The sequence below is a fragment of the Colias philodice genome, chromosome 24 (genome assembly GCF_061535455.1).
Source record: "Colias philodice isolate Cphi_HAF_F1 chromosome 24, ilColPhil1 Martin Lab GWU primary, whole genome shotgun sequence".
Classification (NCBI taxonomy): Eukaryota; Metazoa; Arthropoda; class Insecta; order Lepidoptera; family Pieridae; genus Colias; species Colias philodice.
In genome coordinates, this window is record NC_143109.1 from 1,906,495 (window position 1) to 1,925,949 (window position 19,455).

A 19,455-nucleotide genomic window follows, 5' to 3' on the forward strand; every position below is an offset into this window, starting at 1 on the left:
TCAAAAACAACATTTAAACATGAGTCTTTAGATTGTACGCTGTCGTAGTACACGGAATACGTAAGAAAAGTAAAGGTTCACAGCTCCTCCCCCGGAGGTGATAGCATGATAATATGTTTAAAAAAACCTCACACGACCTGTTAGTAATATTCATGCAAAATTTGAAGTCAATCTATGCAGTACTTTTCGAGATTAGCTCGGACAAACATACAGACAAACAGACAAACAGACAAACAGACAAACAGACAAAAATTCTAAAAACTATATTTTTGGCTTCTATATCGATTATAGATCATGGATTATGTATTCTTTTAAAAAAATATTCAATGTACAGTTTTGACTTTCCTACGATTTTATTATATGTATAGATAAATGATAATATTAGGCTGCTTGATTAGAAATTGCTGTACATGAGCACTGATTTTACGGAAAAAGAAGAAAAGCTTATTAAAAATTTAGCATTCAAATTTCAAATTCATTAACATTGGCTATCAAATTACAGAGGCGTTCCTACTTCATTTTCTTGTTTGTTATACTTTCATTATCATATTTTAGTGAATAGGTAGATTTTGATGGCTTTTCCTAATAAGGCCGTGTAAAGTTATAAAGGATACGCTAACCCCACTAATAAATTCCCACACAAAAGCATGTGAGAACTGACCCTTAACGGTATGACGCGATCAAAAATACATCACACATTTCCGACCGGCACCTAAATTTTACATTACGTGAAACAACTTTAGTCACGTATATCCTCTGGCTCAGTACAGACTCCGTGGACAATAAACTTAAAATTCGAAATTTTAAACTCTCAGTGGAAACAATCAACTATAGCTGGCAACATTTCGCGAGTTCTGTTTCCCGTCATTTAAAATTTCGGCGGTTTTTCAACTTATCGGAAGTAAGTGCAATCTTTTTAAAAAGCCAGCATTCGTGCTAAAATTTGTGTTGTGTGAGTGTTCAAATGTGACTCGGGTAATGTATAATTTATTTTAAATGCACACGGAGATTAATCGGGTTAAGTTTGTTGATTTTCACCAAATGCTTTATTATATTTCTTGGAATCTAGGCGTCAGCCTGACAAATCGTTCGAGTGTGTTTGAGTCGATTATAACGTAGAAATACATTAAATTGGGCTTGGCAGGACAGCTAGATTTTGTAAATATAGTTTTAGGCCCAACCTCAGGCGGGAATGTCAACATAATATGATGTAATCGGGAGCGAAATCTGCTATTTTCGGGATTGGAATCCGTTTTATAAAAGTATGTAAGACTCGTGATTCCTGAACGTAGGTTGACATCTATTTATAATCTGTGACCCTTGTGAAATCGTTGAGTCATGATAAAACATTTCGAAATCACAGATACTGGCAAAAATGATGTAGAAATATAAGTGTTCGTAATTCGATGCCTGGAATAACACGCATATGCCTGGATACATTTTCTGTGTCATTTAGCCAATACAAAGCCTATAAATTGCGTCAAACATGATTACCGACGAATCAACAAATGCTATATTTATGACATAAAGAATGTGGTGATTTCGCCAATATATTTAGTGTAAACAATTTAAACATGATTCCAATTCTAATTGTGTGAAAATTTGAAATAAGATATCATTCAAGTACATTTTCTCGCATTTTCTGTAGCTGTAATATATAATATGGATTAGTGGTCTTCTACGAAGCGTTTGAATTACCGCCAGATTTTATTTTGAAATTCCCGTTAGCATTATTTTAATCGTCAGGAATATAACTGTGGAATTTTATACATTTCAGTTTCACGATGAGCCTCATAAAAGATGATTGAATGATTTTAAATATGTTTAAACACATTTATGTCTACAACATAAAATTAAATGTATCTACTTAAATCATTGTAGAAATTATAAATCTGTTGAATTTTTTGTTGTTACAAATCTAAGAATCGTAAATTACCTACTGATTGTACCTACTTAGGTACTTATATATGTATATTTTGCTGTAAACTTGTAAAGCATAATTAAAATTGTTGAAAATTCATATCAACAAGAATTATTTATTCAGCCTAAAAACTATAGAGTATCTAACTAAGAACGTAAACTAAAAAAAATTTAAGCAAATTTCTACGTAAAACAGTAGGTATATTATATTACCTGTGGTAAATTATCATAAAATGCAATCAGTTCAACGGGAAAAGGATCAAATTACTCTTTAACAAACTGCACTAATGTCCAGCTGTAATAGTGTTGTGCAAAAATAAATCGGTTTATCGTTAGTTGATTCAAGCCATCTGTATTTGAGCATTACGAAAATATTTTGAATTGTTTTATAGAGCAGGCTCCAAGGAGATGTTCGTTTGCATAAATAGCGGACCTAAATCTGACTTCTGATATATATTGTATAGATCCCAGACATCCTATAAAAAGATGTTGCCAACCAGTTTTGTGGTCCCCTTCCCCGCACCCCGGTAAATATGGCATACAAAGAAAAAAATAAACATTTCCAAAACATGCCGCGTGGGGTATCAAATGAAAGAGCTTATTGAGTAGATCACGAATATATAGCATACTATAACATTTCTTACCCTTGCTCTAAGATTTTTTAGAAAATTTACGAAAATGGTCCATTTTTGAGTTAACTTTAAACCACTATAGATTGAAAACTCATGAATATATTTTTTAAATTATTATTTTAAATAATTAACAATAGTCCATTGTTGACGATTCAATAGTTCGTACAGTGAAATATTTGCATGGGGGAGTAGGGGAAGCATTCAAAGATGGCGAGTATATTTTCAAGTTTATGCCAGAAATAAAGGCCTAATACAAAAATATCGGTGTCAGGGCTTAGAATAATTATCTCTGCACTGTCGTTGTGTTTGACAGAATGAAAAATATGGCAGAACATTCTTGAATCAGCCTCTTAACTTCATCAGCCTCTTCTAAACTTGAAAATATACTCGCCATCTTTGAATGCTCCCCCCACTCCCCCATGCAACTATTTCACTGTACGAACTATTGAATCGTAAACAATGGACTATTGTTAATTATTTAAAATAATAATTTAAAAAATATATTCATGAGTTTTCAATCTATAGTGGTTTAACACGTTCGCTGCGGCACAGATATATCTGTACTTTCCATTACTGCGTTACGGGTCGTTTTAAACCTTGTCCTATACCAGAGATTGTGGCGGCACGAGGCATATTAAACCCCACCGCCCGTAGGAGACCAAAATCCTTTTTTTGGCGCCAAATAAGACAAAGTGTGCGGCTTTTGTCGTGATTATTATTAACAATGAGTTCATTAACCTAAATCTACCGCCGCCCGTGGTTAGATTAGTTAGTTTAGATTCTATGGGTAAAATAAAATGTGGGGTCTGATGTACCCCATACCGCACTGAACAATAGCAGTTTTTCATATAATTTAGTGATGGAAAAAGAAATATCGATTTTATTTAATTGTATTTATTTATCAAACTTATGGATGTTTTTTATTAAAACAGGCCAAACCAGAATATTGTTTGCAACCAGTGCATTCTGTGAGAATTTCCTTTACTTTTTTTGTCGGCCTCACGACTTGTTAAGAAGATGCGGAGTTTTTCGTAACATCCTACACATCTCCTCTTCTTTGATCCCTTTAAGAGATGATGTGCCTTGTTTGTTGGCTTGTTGACTTGGGCAAGAGTTAAATTTTGATGAGCCATACACCGATTGCCGGGTGTTTTGGATTTGCCGCTAGTTGATTCAATGAACAAACACACTAATAGTAATCATGATTATCAACCTATTTGAAGAAAGTTACTCAACATGTCACATTCACGTTTCTATTAACGATATTTATTATAACGAGTAGTTTGAAAATTAGGTACCTGTATCCACATTCAAGTCCTTAATTCTTTGTAAAAGCTTCAATAAGTTGTTCCACAAATAGTCTCGAATGCGTTGCACAACACTAACCGCGTGAAGCTAGCTTAGGGTGCGGTACGAGGTGCGCGGTAGTACGAGGTGTTCGCAACCTCGTTCCGCACTGTGTTAGAATTTTTATTTGTTCAGTGCGGCACGAGGTCTAAGAAACCCGGTATTAAGGTCGGTATACCATTGAACTAGGAATCAATAGCACATCTCAGATATATAGATATCACTTTCCTACACTGAACCAGATGGAAGTTATGCCTCCCGCACGACAGAGAAGTTTAAGTTTTTTCCTACCGCTATAACGACGAGACACGGACAGGGTGTTTCAAGCCCTGTTTCGCAGCGAACGTGTTAAAGTTAACTCAAAAATGGACCATTTTCGTAAATTTTCTAAAAAATCTTAGAGAAAGTGTAAGAAATGTTATAGTATGCTATATATTCGTGATCTACTCAATAAGCTCTTTCATTTGATACCCCACGCGGCATGTTTTGGAAATTTTTATTTTTTCTTTGTATGCCATATTTAATTACCGTTGTGGGGAGAGGGGGACCACAAAACTGGTTGGCAACATCTGTCTATAGGATGTCTGGGATCTATACAATATATATCAGAAGTCAGATTTAGGTCCGGTATTTTTGCAAACGAAACTCCACTGAGAGTCCGGTCTATTAAACGATTTATCGATTTTCATTCTTGCTAATATTGTCAGACAAAATATTTCATCGATTGTTTTTACTTGCTATGTGTCTAATTTATCGTATTATAATATTTTTAAAATAACGTTTTAAATTATTTTGCTTTGAATTTATTTTGTGACTGATAATAAAAAGCTTTCAAATAATTTTTAAAAATATGTTGCTGAAACATGAAACGAAAGGTAAATTGAAATGTAAATAAACACAATAAACTTCATAACTAACTTACATAACTCTATTCAAAAATGAAATCCCATCAAAAACATCCTGTAAAAAACCCAAGTCTCGCAGCTCAGTCTTTCTACCGTCAAAAGTTGTGAGATCCATGTAATACCAAGTCGGTTAATCTATTTAGTGTCTACTTGAAGGACCTGTCTTAAGTTATTACATAAGTTATTATCATGCCAATATTAAAAATATTTAACGTTTTAAACAAATAGATCGACTTGGACATCGCTTGATTTGATTATTAGTATGTATCACACTACACAGCACGACGGGCCAGCGACCAACAGGAACGAGAGTTTCAATCGCGTGAGGCGCGAGAGACTAAAGAATCTAATATAATATTGTAATATTCATTTTGTTTTCATGCGATGTCCAAGTCGATCTATTTGTTTAAAACGTTAAATATTTTTAATATTGGCATGATAATAACTTATGTAATAACTTAAGACAGAAGGTCCTTCAAGTAGACACTAAATAGATTAACCGACTTGGTATTACATGGATCTCACAACTTTTGACGGTAGAAAGACTGAGCTGCGAGACTTGGGTTTTTTACAGGATGTTTTTGATGGGATCTCACTTCTTTTTGTAGAGCCTTTCTTTTTGATACCACCACCAACCACCAACTGCATAAATAACTTTGTAATCCCATATATTTATATGGGATTACAAAGTTATTGATGCAGTTGGTGTATTTGGAAAACTGGACGGAAATTACAAAATATTTAAGTTTTCCCATGATTAAGACACTAAACTCTATATGTATTCCAAATATGAAGCTTCTAAGTCTGCTAGAAGTGCCTTGGACTTTTGATGATCGGTGAGTCAGTGAGTGACAAAATTTAGAAACTTTAACAAGTTGTCATTCTTAAACTACTGGTTCAAATTGACTGAAATTTTAAATATTCCGTGTTTATACAATGCCGGATTAGTTACTGAAGATTCAGGTTTCTTGCTTTATCCACAACCGAATTATAGGGGGTCGAAAAAGGCCCGAATTGCTTCGAGAAAAGGATGGTACGGCCGTGCCGCTTTTTTTTTGCTCGACTTGGCGGGGGCACTGCCGTGCCCCCAGATATCCAATTTACTTGAAGGATTTGAAGTTGATTTGAAGTCAATGCGCCAGAAAAAAAAAGAATATTCAAAATCGTTCCAATTTTGAACTACTTTTTCTTCTTGTGACGTGAGCATTTTCGTTGTCAGTATCAATAAGTGCGTTAAAAGTATTTATTTATTAAAAAAAGATACAAGCCTATATACCTAGAAGTACCTAACTATAAAACAATAAAATAACAAACACGAGGACAGAGGCACATGACCAACCGCTCTGTCTGCTGCAAATGGACCGCGAAAATACGCCATGTGCAATTGGTAGGAGCGTTCCAACGACGTGCATATTATTTATGACTATATCTATTATTCTGAAAAGGTCAGGAAATTATAATCAAGCAGCTGGTAGTTGAAATAATGGTGTGATAGAAGTTGCTAGAAGAAATGGGCAGGCAAATAAGTTTTATTCAAAGTTCAATGGATTGCATTCATGCATTTTTAAAATGTGTAAAAGTAAACATGGAAAAAGGCTGTGACAATCGCAACTTCTTGAACCAACGATTTTGATATCATGGGATAACGGAGATGAGAGAAGGTAAGACGATTCGTAACAAGTTTATCGCCCCGGCATCACCCGGTATAAAAATGTAAAAACGAATAACAACTGGCATGAGTTACTTATCACTAAAGAATAATGTAGCTTTCTACTGGTAGAAGAATAAAATTTGAACCATACTGATAGATTTATAAAATTTGAAGGCTAAGAGCCCGTAAATAAAATTAGTCATCATTTTCTTAGTAAGATAATAATCGTTATCCACGTGAATTTCTTGAGCCAACTCTGACTAATTTGAGTGAAAGAAATGACAATGCGTCTTATGTATATTTTAGTTGTATGAAATAGATAAATTAAACTATATTTTAATGCTTACAAAATATAATATAATAATATGTAGGTATGTAATCTATTAGACAAAAATCCACACAGAACAATCGCGCATTTACTAAATGTTATATATGTAATATTATATGTATATGTAATATACATATAATATATGTAATATACATATAATATATGTAATTACATATAATATATGTAACATTCACATTTCACATGAAATTTATTCCACTTATAAAAAGACAAATTAATTTTCACGGACTGACGAAAAAGTAGATAATCCTACTTCAGTAAAAACAAATATATATATTAAGCCAATTTATGTCTTCTAATGAACATAGGCCTTCCCCAAAAAATGCCAAAGTATGCGGTCATTGTATTCTGAATATATTCGTAGTAAGCTAATTAGCTGTTACGTACTCTCACATTGAAATATATGAAACAATTTTAAAACACGCTACATAGTATTACGTGTACGTTGAAAACTGTGGTTGAAGTTCAACAGTTTGAAAGTGACTTCTGTCTCAATTGTTTTGTCAACAACATCAAATAAACCTTTCGATATTGGCTGAAATATTTTCTTAAACGTTTATAGTTTTAGCTGGTTATATTAACACTATTATAACACTATTACACTATTATATACTAACACTATTATAACATTCGCAATGGCACATAAAAAGTGCAGATAAATAAAACAATAGCTACAGTATTTATTGTCTGTGGCTACAAGTAACCAAAGAAAAGTGCTATTTAAATTCAAAATGCATTCATTTAAAGATACTCAGTACTTAAAAGCACCAATAAAATGTACACGTAAGATCTTGCACATCTTGGTCAATGTCCTTACAGTGAAATAATAAAATTAAGAGAGAAGAATAATTTACCACAATTACACAATTCCGACATTTTGGCACGTTCAGTCAGCTAAACAAGTCCACATGATGATTATTGTATTTCTTATTCGATGAGAATTTAATACACATTCGTTGTAAATGCTAAACAAATGTTTTTGTTTTTTACGCTAAGATAAATGACAGTTTTAAACGAGCGACAATGAATCGAGCAATGATGCTTTTTAACATTTTCAAATGTACTTTTAACTGGTTTCATTATGTCAAAACAATTTAATGTTTTCGTGGATTGTTAGTTTCTTGTAGGTAGCCAAATGAGCAGACAAAGTAGGTGACACATATTCGTGCTGTAGGTATACACGTCATCAACAATATTTGAAAGATTATAGTTCGTGAGTGGTATTTAGGAATTAGAGACCCTTCTAAGGCCCTGCGCAGACGGCACACTTTTTGTGCGATCGAGTCTGCGGCGCACAAAAAGTCTGCATGGCGCGCAAAAAGTCGGTCGCGGATTTTTCACAGACTCAACGCACACGACGCACATCTTCGATCATTTTGTCGGCAGAGCTGTAGGGACGTAGACGCTATGGAAATCGTGTAAAGTGTGCGCCGTCTGCGTTAGCGCGCGTTGAAGCAAACGTTCAATTCTTTTCACACACTTTTGTGCGGAGCGGCGCGGTGCGGTCTGCCCGAATTACACGGATTTTTTGTGCGCCGGACTTTTTGCGCGTCGTGTGGGTTACTGCATATAATTTCATAGGTTCTATTTTCACAGACTAAAAAGTGCGTCACGGATAGTCTGTCGTCTGCGCATGGCCTAAGAGTAAACTTCGTTCATTTCTCTTTTCTCTATCATAATTATTATATAGATCATGTTATGTATAGATTTTGAATTTCTATCCTGATAAAGCCGTTTGTCAAGATACGCTCGTGGTAGCAAGACAAAGGTTTCTAGCTTGTTCTTCTGTTTTGTTTTCTTTTCCCGAAACAAATGAATAACGTGATGTAGGCAATCTTTTTAAAATAGAGATAGATAAGTCAATGAAGTAGGATACTGGATAAAGGATACTTACTCTTTGTCGCAAAACCAGTAAAACTGGAAAATGTTTTTTGCTTTACAAAAGCTTAGATAATTTGGATGATAGTTGAAGCCCGAAAGCTTACTAGCTTATAAATATAAGATTTATGAATACGGAGAGAACCGATGAAGAACATTGTTTTCGATACAGACCATAAAAATTGATTGCAAGTCTGACCTCACAAGTAGGTATCTTGTTCAAGCTTAAAATAAACCTTCGTCAAGTCGAATTGAAGTCTTGATAATTTAAACACGTATCATTATTCAGTATCTAAGAATCTAGATATCGTTTATTTTTTATTGAATATAGCTACCTATTATAGTTAACATTCTCTTCAACTTTTGTATATGTGTAGATATTATTTAGCTTATCTATCTGCGGAAATTTATATCAAAAAGAGTATAGAAAACTTTCAGTAACTTTATCAGCAAGTCGTACTGGCCCTTATGCTTTTTATTATCATCCAATCTTCATAATAGAGTTATAACATACCTAACTACTCAAGTTTTTTTTATATAATAGCGGGAGTTTACCCTAATCCCGGGACTTGACCCATATTCTAGTTCTCAGAAGCACGGTGCATGACAGAATATCTACTGAAATCCTTGTCCTACATAGATGCTAATTAATTGAGAAAGCGGACTGAACTCTACATAAATAACTGTTTATAAATACCACAATTAACTGATAATTTATATTTAAGTTACACGTATAGTTAGTTAGTTTCGTCTAACGAAATTTTTATAGGAATTAGGAATTCAAAATTAGTGATCTTAAAGAAAATAATCTCAGGAACGATTGCGTCGAATTGAAGATTTGTATTTCTGTATTTAATCGAGGTAGGCTAAAGTTATATTATTACATCTTGCAACGATTAAAAGGATCAGATCATCGAGGCAGTGTTGTCTAGAGTTCTTTGAATCGAAATTTGTAATTTTGAAGATAGGATACTGGCTGTTTTGAAGATATCATTGTAAGAAAGAAATTTCTTGGCTCTACATGTGGTAGAAAATATGAAATAATTTCGTTGAAGTAACATATGATAATTCAGAATAATACAAACATTTACAAGATCTCGTAAAATCAACGAAACTACTAGCAAAAGTTATCTTCATATCTCGTACATTATGGTGTATTTATAGACCACGCATGCGCGGTAATCTGACACTAGTAAAACATGAATCATTGACGTGAACTGTCAATTTTTGTCTCTAGCAAGTCTAGACTATAATTTTTGTTTCAGTGAGTTTCTTTTATTGAAATGAATGAAATTATTTTACTCAAATGATTTAAGCTATTTCTTAGACGTCGCAAGAGTGGTACATTGTTAGAAAAAGTTAAAGGAATAATGAAGAAAATCTACGTTTTCTAAATTTTAATTTTAAGTGTTCGCCTTGCGTCAGTAATATAATAAATATATGAAAGAAAATGCTTATAAACTCTAAGCAAAAACTTTATAATTTATGTAGGTAAATTTTTTAAGGATTAATATTGAGGGTCATTTTAGAACTACGTGCTTTTTATAAGCTATAATATATGAGAAAGATAAAAGATTTATCTTTCTCATTGGATAATGGCTACTGATCTAGCTTTAAACGTAACATATATTTTAGTGATTACATTACCTAACGAAGTCCATCTAATTGCTAATTAAAATTCAATTTTAACTAAACTGAAAAATGTTCAAATACAATGATTTGTACATTTTTATAGTTTAACTCTGTAACAGTCGAGTCGTTGTCTGAACGCCTGTCTTGACGCTACAGCTTATAAAATGACAAGGCGTGGCCCAATACGTAATGCCTAATCGCAGTAATACGCCTTCTAGTTTGTAGTAAACTTTGTAAAGATCCTGGGTTTATAATTAGTTACATTTCTTCAACACTGCTGATCCAGTGTAGATTTGTGAACTTATATCTCATAGAATAGCTTTGTGCAACAAGAGGTGCACTACCTACTTAGTTCTTTACATTACGTGTAGAACAAGTTGCATAACATCACTATTAGACGCATTAGTGCAGGTCCACACTGCGAGCCTAGCGCGGTTGCGACGGCGGGCGCGAAATATCAAACGTATGAAACGCGCCTTTGCGTCCACATTGAAATGACTATGGCGGAAGCCTAGTGCGACGGTAATGAGCGAGCCAGCGCGCGTAGTTTTCAAACTCTCCTATCCGCGCGTTCTGGCCACACTACGGGCCTAGTCAGCAAGCGACCCAATGCGCGGACGGCGGGGGTATCAAACCAGTTCGGTCTTGTCGCTCGACTTCTTAGTGTGCGTCCACACTGAATGCGCGGTGGCGGCGGCCTAGGCGGGCGCGACGAGCGGGCGCTCGCGGTGGCCACACCGACGCGCGAGCTCAAGTAGCGGTTCGACGTTTTTCGGGTGTTGCAAACTTTGGACGATTTGCTATTTTTAATGGACAGTCCGATTTTGAGATGAGATCATTATAGAAGTTGTACACGAAATAAATAAAACAGAGGAATAACGGGTGAATCTTATATGAAGAATTGAGATTATACCCTACAAAATTACTGTGGTGTATATAAGTGTTTTAGATTGAATCGCACTTATAAATAAAGAAGTTTCACTTCAACAATTAAGTATTTACCGCTATTTTACGAAAAACAATAAAGGATATAATATAAGAAGTCGAGCGACAAGACCGAACTGGTTTGATACCCCCGCCGTCCGCGCATTGGGTCGCTTGCTGACTAGGCCCGTAGTGTGGCCAGAACGCGCGGATAGGAGAGTTTGAAAACTACGCGCGCTGGCTCGCTCATTACCGTCGCACTAGGCTTCCGCCATAGTCATTTCAATGTGGACGCAAAGGCGCGTTTCATACGTTTGATATATCGCGCCCGCCGTCGCAACCGCGCTAGGCTCGCAGTGTGGACTTGCACTTATATTATATCCTTTATTGTTTTTCGTAAAATAGCGGTAAATACTTAATTGTTGAAGTGAAACTTCTTTATTTATAAGTGCGATTCAATCTAAAACACTTATATACACCACAGTAATTTTGTAGGGTATAATCTCAATTCTTCATATAAGATTCACCCGTTATTCCTCTGTTTTATTTATTTCGTGTACAACTTCTATAATGATCTCATCTCAAAATCGGACTGTCCAGTAAAAATAGCAAATCGTCCAAAGTTTGCAACACCCGAAAAACGTCGAACCGCTACTTGAGCTCGCGCATCGGTGTGGCCACCGCGAGCGCCCGCTCGTCGCGCCCGCCTAGGCCGCCGCCACCGCGCATTCAGTGTGGACGCACACTTAGGATTAGAATCTTATTTTACTCAAATTAAAGTGATATTTTTTGTACTGAAACACTTTTTCCATCATACGTTGCAAGTTTTAACTAGCCTCCGTGAATATAAGCCCTAACTCAAATTCGGTTAGTAGGACATGCACCATTAGGTAATACCACCACTTAGCAGAACGAATAAAGCAGTGTCATAAATGATTTGTGCATATGATTTAACGTCACTGTAATACACTTTGTAACAAGCTAAATTATAATAGTAAATATCAACATTGGGATTTAGTGCCAAGTTTGATGTACTATTAATATGTCATGTTCAGGAATCTGTTGATTTAACAGTGAGGATCTTAACTTGGCTGTGGATCGAAATTGGTTCTTGACTGCAAACTTATGAAAATTTTCTTTATAATATATTAATGCCATGTAAAATTAAGCTTGATTTCAAATCAAATTTGATATTGCCAGGGAGGATCAGGAGTATTTTTTGTTGTTGGACATGTTTCTTTTAATTTTTTAATGGTCACAAATCGAGAGTCGAGTGTAGTAATTATGCATAATCATCAGCATGAGCTTATTTAAAAGTCTTCTTCTGTATGGCAATTCATGTTCCTATTGAGGATCCTGTGGGATCCTGCTTATGTTAAGGTCACTTACAGTCATTATCTGTCTGTTATCTCTTATTATGATTTGTTATCCGACACCTATCAACATGTGGTCAATTCATATCTTAATTGATTAATTATATAACGCTCTACTTTGTAATTGATTGGTTTCTATTAAAATTCCCGCATACATTGTATTAACACGTACCAGTCAATTTAACAACGCAAAAATCTCTGGCACTAATTGCTCCGTGTAATTTTGTATGGTGTTAGAGTATTATTTTGACAAACCAGAATATTATGCTTATAGGTATGAAGGCTATAAGAATTTTAAGTTAAAAAGTCTGAAAGCGTTGGTTAATTTTCTCGAGTTTTGGACACCAATAGCTAAGTTTCCGCCTTTTGTTCTATACATTAATTATCTAACAAAATGTTATATGTATAAGTTTTAATTAAAATTAATATCTCAATATTGTGCCTCATTAGAACTGTTGCTTATTGAAGTTCCATTATAATAGGTTTTTAAATACACAAAATGAGATATTTAAATAGATATTACTTACTGCGGTATTGCTGTGGTTTACTTTCATTATTGTATTCTATTAAATACTATTTACGTTACTTAAATTCATAATGTAATAAGTACCTTACCCAAATCGATTTCAATCACAAAGTCTCGTAACAATGCTCGCAAACATATTTTTAACTTACCTACTATGTTTAATGCGATATACACGTGTCCGCTATTATTTTTAACATCTGCACAGATGAAAATCAACATGTTCTTTAAATCGTCTTCAAAACCTCGCATTGATACTCATTAACATATTTATCATTGAAATGATTAAAAATATTCAGTATATTTTCGTAGCATCTTCGTCCTCTGGCGTCGTGGGGCTGAAAATAACATTTTTTACAACAGAATCGGGAGTCGGGACTAACACCATTAATTAGATTTAGTGTGAACGTTTGGATTACGTGTAAGCGATCGCTCGTAAAATACGGATATAGATTGTGACGTCATCAATTATGGCGCGAAAAACTGAATTTATGCTCTTATTGAGCTCTTATTGCACTCAATTTTATAATTTTTACATAGTGATTGAAGCGCTTAGGCTGAAATTTCGGTTGAAAGTGGTTATTATCGATTTTTATATGTGTTAATTGTAAATTAAAATTTATTTTTTTCTATAAACATTGATTGCATGCCTAAAGTTTAATGTAATGGTAAAAAACCATGGTAATCAAAAAATGTATTGATCGGTTGATGACATACCAGGAAGGCATAAACAGTGAGGTGACCTTGTCTAAAATAACTGCAACGATACATTTTACCGAATTTCGTTATTCCACTCGAATATTTCAAACTAGAGTGATGGTTGTTTACATTTCAATGCCTTACATCAAACGCATTACGTATTACAAATATTTACTTGCTGTAATTACCTACATTTTGATTACTTCTAAAAAGGTTTATTACAATTTTTAACTTTAAATTGTTTTACTTAAGTGGTAACACATAGGTAGTTTTTGTTCTGATATTATGTCATATACCTACTTATACATTGTACTTTTATATATATAATACTTTACTGCGAAATACTGTTAAAATTCAACGAGTGTTAATTATAGAGTCACCTAGCTTCTACGCTTACTTCTACGTGATAATATGTATATCATACGTAGAATATTAATATTATTTTATATTGTAGGTATATAGCAGCACAGTTTCCCGCGCACATGAACGGATAAAAAGAAAAAAATTGACGTTAGATTGTCTGTGGTTAAAATATAGAACGTAAAATTTTAAATGTTATTTCTTTCATTTTAATATTACAGAAAAAAATGCACAAAAAGCAAAATAAAATCGCTAGGTTTTCTACTTTAAAATAAATATACCTAAATAGTTTTAGAACTGTTTAATGTTTAAATTTGAAAACGAACAACTGTTGTAGTTAACACTTTAAACACTTTTATGTTAAGACCTGTGGTTATAAGACCTAGAAGTTGTAATATTGTTTTATTCTATACCTATCTGCTTCGTTTATTTTAAGTTATTATGAAATTTAATTCCTCAAAAATTTAACGATTGTTTACCATGGTAGTATAGATAGTTACCTACAGTGTAATATCAACCGGGTTAAAGAATAAACAATTAAATTTATACAATGGTTTTCACATAAAATACATTGCATTTTCAACTGGTAATCAATCTTCTGAAAATACCTATAATAGAGACTATAAATTAATCAACACATTTTTTCCATTAAAAACTTATCAAAGAACCTGAGTGGTCGTTTAAATTCTAAATTTAAATTATTTGAATAGCTGTCGTTCAGAAAACAAATTAGGCGGGAAAACAAAAGAATCACAATGGCTGACATTTCAGCACCTGTCAAACTCTGTCTGCGCGTTAATAGCGGATGTTGATAAATTTGTCTGAAAACTCACTTAACATTTAAAATGTAAATCTTTGTACTGATATTATCTGACATTATTAATTCTATCAAGAATTTTTTATATATCTGGATCTATATTTTAATAGTAGGTAGGTATTCAATGCTCTATCGAAGTAAATTACACAAAATATAAAAATATGAAAAGCATAAAAAAGTACGAGCGCACGCAGAAAAAGTATGCTGTCGTCAAAATATCCAATTTTAAATTTAAGAATATATTCCAGGCCTCTAGTTCAAATATCATATCACGCGGACGGAAAAGTATTTCATCGTGATTTCATCTAATTATTATCATTTGACGTCTACGAAGTGGGAACCAACTGACAGATGACAAGTCGAATAATTTGTCATACCGGCTGCAAAAGTGGTGTCAAATAAAAAAAAAAGTAACGCGTCCCTCTGGAGAAATGTAAAAATTACATTTTAATTTTATTTTATTGGCAACATTAAGAATTTTTTGAAGATGTACAACAAAAAATATTAATGATAGTACAACGTTCTTATGCTTATTACCATTATCATGATTACCTCCCTGTGTGCTTTTCACAGCTCATTTTTGTTAGACTCAGGTGTGACATCACACATTTTTCTTTCACTAAATTTACTGGTAAATGAATTAACATAATTTTAAATGTCATATTCTCGCTAAGATACTATTTTATTTGTGTTATTATAAGTAAAGACGCTAATAAAATAACAGTGCTCTACAATTATTTTTCTAATTTCCAATCCTTATAAAAACCGTTATCGGAACTGTGCCACAGATAAACTACAGTATACCGACACACAGCATCAATATTTCCCAGTTCAGGTACAAGGACGCTCGCTTGTCCTCGACACGGCCCCGGGACTCGGGCAATGAAGGACGTCCCGGCCTGACCTCTAGCGAGGCCTCCGGGGACCTCGTCCTTGAGGTCGAGGCCAAGCCTTGGATTTAGGGCCGTAACCTTGGGTCAAGGTTCGCTTGTGACGTAGGAAATGCTTTCAGGGATATTGTTTTGTTAAGTTTATGGTGTGTGGATATAATATTATTATATTATTGATTTTATGTATTTTACTGACGAACTCTTTTCTGTTCGGTTTGTAGTTAGATTTACTTTTCAGGTAATTTGGTAGATTTTGTACCTCTAATACGTTTTTATGTTGTATTTTTTCGTTGACTTCACCTTTTCTCGATATTAGGTATAAGCGCTGGATGAGATTAAGACAAAAAGTATTTACAACAAAGGTGCTTATTCATAGACCTAATTAATATAACTAATCAAAGGAATTTAATCAAAGAACAATACTAATTATTGCAAGCTGGCCAGTAATTGCCTACGATTGTCAATCATAGCGGGCGGCGTGCCAGGCCACCTGCCTCCACCAATCAGAGTATAAACTCGCTTTTTAACATTCCCTCTTATTTTAATTAAATTATTTCTTGAGCAATGTGACGTCAGATTGATAGGTAGGTATTTTTATGCTGGCAACACTCGATTTATGAGGCTTGATAGACGAGGTGTGATTCGAATTGGTTCAAAGTAATTTAAGCATTTGTCTTATTGGTGAATTAATAAAATAACCAAAGAACTCGATAAATTGGTGAGCTTTTTTAGTTCTAGTGTCAGTGTTAAGCTGGTTAGTCTAGCTGATTATTTTATGGGCATTTTAAATACTTGTTCAAAAAGATATATAGAGTATCTTACGTATGTATGTATGTATATATGAGTTTGAATGAAAAGTAATTTATCAAGATTTACATGAATCTACAATATAAACTAAGTTCGTCATTAGATCTGCGTCTTTAGTTGCGCCAAAATATTTTATTTAGATACCTAGTGCCACAGACATAGAGATCAATTATTTTAATGACCCAATTATTTAAACACTAATTACAATAAATATGTTGATTACAATAAATGTATTTGTACCTGTGAGTAAGAAAAAATAAATAAATGATGAGCAAGTAAAAAATGGGAACTATGCGGGTTTTTCTTTCACTACGCGCGCTACGAAACCGTAGAGTGCCGTAGGCGGGAATAGAGCCTTAGAGAATTTATGAATTTATTTATTAATATTTTATTGTCTCTTTGCATAATTTTATTCGAAACTTACTTTTACGTATGTATTATTATTTTATTGAGTAGAAAAGAAAAGTAGAATTTTTCAAAATACGGTAGGGATTGTGAACAGTAGGTACTTACCTAGTTTTTGGGAACATCTAACTATAAAAATATACCTGGCTAGACAGTACGTACTGTAACTTTTAAGTTTTACTTTTACATAAATATTTTGACACAAAAATAACAATGAAGTTGGTAAGCCACTAGATAAAAGAGGTTATAAGGAAATAAGTTTCTTATTTGTATTAGAACGAGTGTTGCTGCTTTTTTCCCTATTTCGCATATTGGGTGCTTATATCTGGTCAGGAAAAAAGGGTTACCTTCAAAAAATAATCAATATTATACTAGTTCAATAGTTCGTAAGAGTATTATTATCCTTAGTGCATTAGTGTCTTTATATTGTCGGACATGTTGTATTGTATTTATTCTGTTTGTTATGCTTCGTCGTTATTAATTACGATGTAAAATAGAGCGAGAGTGATTTAGTGAGCATATGTATATTGTAATAACGTATGCATTATTACTTTCTATTTGTGTGGTAGATACCAGTCATAGGTACCTAGTTAATTAAATAATGAATTTTAACAATGCTTGCAAATATTAAAATTAGGAATAGAAATAAAAATATAATTATTATAAGAATATAATTTTTTGTATTGTGAATGTTTCAATAAAAAAAAAATCATTTTTTAATTTATAACTTATTTAATTGAACCTGATTCATTTTAAACAATTAAAATTAAATAATTAAAGCAGAGATCGTTATCAGACTTTTTAAATACCTAGTGTATTATTTGTTTAAAATATTCAAAAATGTAATCCCATGTGATTGTAATAGGAATTATCAAAATTTCTACGTACAGAAAAAAGCGGGAATTCGTTTTCAAATAAAAAAAGCGATACCATCCCGTCAAAGCCGTACCATCTGGCAACACACATCGGAAATTACGTTGTTTTTAATTAAACTAGATACCGACTGCGAACCACAAAAACCGAATCGTAAAGTATAGGAAGCATTAAATCAATTATTATACTGTTAAATAATTACAAAAGTTGTTTATTGAAACCTACGCGTTTATCTAGTCATCCTGAGAATATTTGCAAATATTTGCGTGGGTCAGGGTAATCTTTTGATGTATAATGTTTAGCCGTTTATTTATCGTTTTGTACAGTATAAGTGTTGTTTTACAGTTACGAATATAATCTATTGCCAAATTATTAGAGTTATGTAATAAGTACCTCATTGGAATTAGGTTTTTAGACCACACATGATAATAATATGTAAAATATACGTCATCTTCTTTCGTTTTATAGAATTTTGTTTTCAAAGTCTGTGAAATTGCCGGCATCACGTCATATCGTTACGAATTTAATCCACGGATTTTATCTTAATCTTAACCGAACTAAGAGATATTTCGATGCTCGTTTAGTTATATAGTTAGTTATTTAGTTATATAGTACGTTATAAACCTTAATAAGTTTTAGTTTTTCATATGCAAAGTACGATTTACGATTCTTTAGATAGAAATGAATATCGGATGACGAGCGCGAACTAGGAACGTGGTAAAACCATGTAAAACTAAGTATATTTCTGCATGTCATGCACAATGCAATCTAAAAATTCAGAAATGTGTGGGAGAGCATTTCCGATATCTTTCAGTTATTTTAATAGTAGAAGCTGTGGTAGAAGTCTATTTCTTTTTAACATCCTTACATTCTGTTCGCTGCCAACTGTGACAATATAATCCTACATTACAAAGGTCTTATGTCAGCAATCTTCATTCATACAATTTCATAATTAATTGATGTGTTAATTGCTAACAAATGAATGTAGTAATATAATCAATTACTGGGCAAATTGCCACCATGCTGACAATGTGAGATGATGGGAGATTATATATTATTAGTGGTATTAACAATGAAGTATTGGAAGTGATTTTATTATATGTAGCTGGTAAAACTAATTAATGAATGAAACTACTGATCTTTGAATGAAATAGAAAGGGAAAGCTTTGGTGGGAACATAAAATCACTTTTCTTGAACCTAGCTTGATAAAAAGAGATATCAAATCAGAAAATAAATAAAATGCAATTAAGCTTCATTAAAAATTGTATGGTGTATGTATGGATTGAAAAAGAGATACATAGTTATGAATATTAATATGTATATGTACCTAAGTATAGATAAAATTCTATTACAATACAGAACTAATCTGATATTGCGATTCTTTCATGCAGGTTTTACCTCTGTGTAAGACCAAATAGGAGTAAAGTTTATTCGATTGTACATTCTAACTTATTTCAACTCTTAGTAACAGT

The 19,455-nt window shown here is 33.2% G+C and overlaps 1 protein-coding gene across 1 annotated transcript in view; it reads left to right on the plus strand.

Moving 5' to 3' along the window:
- The first annotated feature begins 738 nt into the window (after positions 1-738).
- cher (filamin A protein cher) overlaps positions 739-19,455 on the plus strand; it is a 69,277-nt gene continuing 50,560 nt past the window's right edge. The window contains exon 1 of the mRNA XM_089710094.1: positions 739-901. The gene's annotated coding sequence lies outside the window, so the exon portion shown is untranslated. The remainder of the gene's footprint in view (positions 902-19,455) is intronic.